This window comes from Teleopsis dalmanni, chromosome 2, assembly GCF_002237135.1.
Source record: "Teleopsis dalmanni isolate 2A chromosome 2, ASM223713v2, whole genome shotgun sequence".
NCBI classification, from domain to species: Eukaryota; Metazoa; Arthropoda; class Insecta; order Diptera; family Diopsidae; genus Teleopsis; species Teleopsis dalmanni.
In genome coordinates this window covers 174,428,660-174,434,659 of record NC_051847.1, presented here as the reverse complement: position 1 = coordinate 174,434,659, position 6,000 = coordinate 174,428,660, and positions in this window count along the sequence as shown.

The following is a 6,000-nucleotide window of genomic DNA, read 5'->3' as shown; positions in this document are numbered from 1 at the left end:
AGAATTATTTTTAATATTTATTAATTTTGAATCAAAAATATTTATTAGTTTTGTCATCAAGTGAGCCTTAGGCACTAGTTCCAATATTTTATAGAATATGAATATCTCCGGTTTGTAGAATACTGATCACTAGCCTTATAATCTTTCCGCCTCTAATATATACTGCAACTTTCAGTTCCGATAATAGCATCTACAGGCTGTGCACAGATTCCATTTATTTTGGTGTAATATAGATGTGTAAAATTTCCAAAGTATATTATATTTCGCATTATGTTAACATTAACATGATTATATTATATGCCGACACTAAGTTTCTTTACACCTAAAACTAAGTTTGTTTGAGAAAGATACGAATATATGCAACTTTTTTTAAACTATTAAACAACATTGAAGAACTGCTTTTCTCTCTAACCCAACCTACTCGCCCAGCTCCCTATAACCACTGTCCACGATATAAATTGAAACCCTAAGTAAAATGGTTGGCAAAATTTTTTTTTTATTTCTAAAACCATAAAACCATGTCTTAAAAACAAAGACATGACTGACCGTAGTAAAATATCCTGTGGAAAGGACATCAGCCGCTTGTAAATTCTAAATGAAGTTGTTGTTGCGCATAAAAATAAAAGATAAATTAAACACGAAGGAAGGAGCGTTGAAGTCATAAATACTCAAATTGTATTTTGCGTTCAATTTGTAATAATTTTTGTAATAAAAATAAAAGTAAATATAAAAATAAAATGCTTGTAATCACATAAAACATTTACAACAACAACAACAACAAACATATTTAAATGAATTAACATGAATTTCCACACTAAAATCAAACATAAATTTTGCAAATACACAGAATGTCATAGAAAGGACAATGCACGTACATACTTGCAAGAGTACATATATAAATTGTAATGTAAAATATATGTAACTAAGCTATATAGTATACTATTCAATTTATATATTACACGTAATTATGTTTCTGACATTTACTTATATACATCTGTACTTTTTTTACGTAGCTACTTTAGTTTATTTATTGGATTAGCAAATTTAGTGCCATGAATTTTATTACACATAACAGCGCTTTTAGTGCAAAGTTTATAAACTGAAATGCGTTATTTGAATTTAATTGTGTCAATTACACACCCACATATGTGTTCTATATACTTACTGTAAGGCTTGAGAAATGTGATTGAATATGTCAAAAATATATGTTCTATATCCAGAACCTCTTACTGATTCCTAAATGAGCTTCAGACGGTGCATTGACAGTTGTCATCACTTCCACTCGGAGGCATATATTGCCTATTGTGATGCCCTCAAAAATTATGCCGGGAGATGCTAGTTACTAACCTTTGTTACCCTTGTTAAACCATTTGGTGTTGAGGAGATGCAATAAGTTTGCTTACGTTATCTCTTCCAAGCCAGTGAAAAGCGATCTCCAAGACATTGTAGTCGTCTTATCTGCAGTCCTGGACAGAGACGCAGGAAGTGGTTGGTAGATTTTACCTTCTCTTCATCTTGGCAACTCCTGCATAACCCACTTCTTGGAACTCGCCACTGTTGGAGCATAGGCGAAATGGTACAAACTAGGCCATAACACAAGCTTATGACAAGATCAGTATAGGTTATCGCTCCGGCCACCATATTTTCAGTATTCTTCTTAAGCATTTGTTTATGAATACTTGAATCCGCGATTGAGTACTGGCCGAGTTTTTTAACGTTTTACATTCGTAATACTTTAAATCTAGTGTACATGACCCCTAAGTTCATAGTGCCAGTATCTCTAATAGAAAGACCAGGATGGTGATAGCAACCCACTAATCGGGTTGCTGAGGCTACTGAATGCCTATGTTGTCATTATTTCTGTATTTGTGAAAGATGTCTACAATATATTTAGCATTTGACCAACAACGTAGTACTGCAGAATCCCGGCGAATAAGAATGAAAATAATCTCAAATTCTTTGGCCCATAATGTTTATTATTTCATAATAAAACAGTGGTTTGGATAGACACGGCTTTAGTATAAAAAATTAATAAAATGGAAACATAATTTGGTTATTCTAGATAGTTCAATCGACCCATATTTTTCCGAACATTTTAGAGACTTACAAACTTATAACTGAATAATATTTTCATAGCTCTAAAACTTTTAGTGATATGCATTACTTGGATTGATTGAAGGAATTATACTATACTTCTGAAGATGCAGTATAGATACTAGTTTTTAAAATAATTTCAAGAGGAACAAAGTCGAAGTTATGGATTTGTTTAATGATGGCAATATTTAATCCGTAATGAGTCCCAAAATTAATATCATCAATAACTTCTTCTATAAGAAACTACATTTAAAAATGACATTTAATAAAAATGAAAAATATCAATTGGCAGTATTTGATATAATAAGGTATATACCTCTGGCATTTGGTAACTGAATAAACTATGTACATAATTAATTCGGTTTATGTAGCTTATTTCACTGTACTGTAATCCACTTAATCAACTTATAATACCCTAAATTCACAATAGTGTTAAGGGTACAAAACAATTTTTGATACTTTCATTAAATATGTTAACTAAATTTTATACAATTGTATTTATATATTTGACTCTCTCAGTTAAAGAAGTTTGAAGCAAAACAAAAAAAAATCTAACAAAATTTATGCCTCAGTCCATTTTGACCAAAATTAGTGTTCCACTATATTTTTTATTCGTAGCTGTGCTTCCCTCATTTGAAATCACATTCCATACATATAAAGGACATTTAAGTCAAAATTTATTACGTCCGACAAGTCGTAAATTAACTTTGTCTATGGACGTTGCGATGATAACTTGCATTGCAGTTCATAGATTACAAGGCAATGTTTGCGTTCGGTGACTATGCCAGCGCTAGCAATTCCCAAATATCTACTTAGTTGCTTATATGAGAGACACGCTGTTGTCCTTTTATTCCTTTAACATGATATTTGCACTTCTGTAATTTTTTTCTTTCGTAAATTGCGCAATTTTCCGCGCTAATGATTCGCTTTTAGTTTCCCATTTACCATTTCCTATTCATTTTGGCGTGTAAACTACAGAATCCAATTAAACTCGACACTCAATAGAGTTGAGGTTAATGGAAACGAATACAAAATGTACTTGTACCTATATATTTTTAATGTAGTTATGTATAGATAGTGGTTATGCGATAATACCAAATATGAAACTATGAAAGAATGCGAATAAATTTAATCAATTATATTACTGTACATAAAACGTAGTATAGAAGAGTTCAATTTGTTATGTACATTGTGACCGAAAAGTTTCCGGAAATAAATAAATAAAACGCAAAATTCTTAATCTTCATCAATATTTTTTATCTCTTCAAAATATGCCCATTAGAAGCGATACACAATGCCAACGTTCTTCCAACATCAAAACATTTTATAGGCGCTTTCCGGTATGGCTTTGAGTTCCCTCTGCGAATTCTGTTTTACGTCTTCTATGGATTCAAAACGCGTTCCTCTGAGTGGTAATTTGAGGTTGGGAAACAGGAAAAAGTCACACGGTGCAAGATCAGGTGAATACGGTGGCTGTTCGATGGTATTTATTGAATGTTTGGCCTTAAAATCGTTGATAATGTTGAACAAATTGAGGTGAATCGGAACAAGCCGGGCGTTGACACGTCGCATACACAAATTGTCCACCAAAATCAAACGAGCCATCTCACGACCGATGCCTAGCTCTCGTGCTATCTCTCTAACACTCACATGAGGATTTTTGAACACGATTTCCTTTGCCTTTTCAATGTTTTCGTCGGTGGTAGAGGTCGAAGGTCGTCCAGAACGCGGCATGTCTTCGACGGTCGTACGACAGTCCTGAAAGGCTTTGTACCACTCATAAACTTGAGTTTTCGATAAAACTGATTCCCCATAAGCCTTTTGTAGCATTCGCAACGATTCTGCACACGAAATTTCGTTCGAAAAACAAAATTTGATGCAAACTCTTTGTTCAATATTTTTTTCCATTGTTTTTTTCGCAACGCACTACTGAGGTGAACTGGTTTCAACAGCTGCCGTAAACGAACTGTCTGACAGATCGCGCTCATTTTTGGCATAGTAATTGTAAGGACTTGCTGCCAAACTACATAAACTTAAATATCGAAAAATATACAGCGCGCGAATTTTAAATGAGAACCTCCGAAAACCTTTCGGTCACAATGTAGTTCATATAATGTCAGAGATATAGTTAAATAATATTTTCTATTATTAAAAATAGACAAAAAACTTGGAACTTGACCATTGAAAGCTTGTGCAGTCCTAGCTATTTAATCTCGGAATAACAAGATTAGCCATAGTTTCTAATTTGACCGGTTTAAGTTCTAAGCCTGCTACTTGCAGTCGAACAAATTATATAGGGACTACGATTTAATTAAAATTGCATTGGTAGAGAAACCAACAGTCGCGAGATTACTACGTCGAGCGCCGAAAACATGGCGTAAATGATGGACGACTGGCTCTACAGAAACATAATAATTTGATATAATACATTTTTACATAAATATGTCCAATTCAATTGTTCTAGCAAAACAGGATTTAATCCTATCATAAAGAAGAAGAAGAGCTGATTGAATAAAAATTCAAATATTTTCTGAAATCACTGATGTCGAGTATTTGGCAATATTTGTATGGTTAGCTAATTTTCAATAAATTAATCAAATGTTTGTTGTTGTTGTCTTCATTATTGTTCGAATCCTTCTAGTTTTCTTTTCGTCAAAAAACGCGCCACATTCAACAAAATAAATCAACTTTAATTTCTATTATTATATATATAATCATAAGATAAAAAACTTAAGAAAATGGTTCAGAATACAATGAGTACTTTAGATGTACTTCATCTTAAAGACAGGTCTCAGCAAGTATACCAAGAAAAAGACTATAGAGAAACAATGTGTATGGAACAAATCCTTGACGATGAATCCTTGGCGAATGACTTCGTTGTGTCCGTTGACTTAAGTAATAAGACAACGGACTTACTTAGGTAATAAACTATTAAGTGTTCTATATATTTCACAGAAATAAACTATTATACCATTACGCTTTATTAAATATTCATTACACTATAGTGTAATGAATAGTAATAATATCTTTAAAACTAAAAAATGAAAACCCTGCTAAAACGACAATATGCAATATGATATATGTGTTAGATTAGCAAAAAAATGTTCATTTGAAGTAAAATTTTTCTACTCAATTTATTTCATGGTATATTTAAAATTTAATTAAATATTCTGAAACTATAAAACTTTAAACAATTAATTTTGTCACCCAACAAAACTTCTGTCACATCTTAAGTCCTTAATAATCGCTCTTTGAACTACTTAAGGAACAAAAATGAATTTTAAACATTTAACTGCTCATTGTTTGGAAAACTTTTGTGTCAACTTCAGTCAGAAATGAAGAAGAAGTCAACGAATTTTGTATTTAAATCGTATCCTTTGAATTGCAATAGTTTCTCCTCTCATTTCGTACTTAAGAAGTGCATCAATATTAAGGAAATGCTAACAATAAGCAGAGAAATTTCAGTTGAAAATGTTCGCTATTTTTTTCATAAACAATTTATTTCAAGCCGTATTAATTCATATTAAAACCTTTATCTTTATTTTAACATTTTAAGTTTTAAAAAATCTGTGTAGTTGTTAGAAAACAAATTCTACTATTCTTTTGGTTCGAGTGACTTTTAATATCTGCTCATCGTTGCTATTAGCCCTCAAAGGTTCTTCCTTACTGATTTCACAATTGTTGAGCTGAATCACCACGTTTGCTGATTTCACTTAATCAATGCTTAAATTTAACGCCTTTCTATTCATCATAATAATCAATGATTTTTACCACTACTTATGCATCATCACACAGCTAGACTTCAACTGGTTGCCGTATACAAATCCTTATTAAATGAGGCTCTTAATTCTACTATCACTATTGGCAAGATTTTTCTATTTTACATTTATAGCATACTTCTGCACT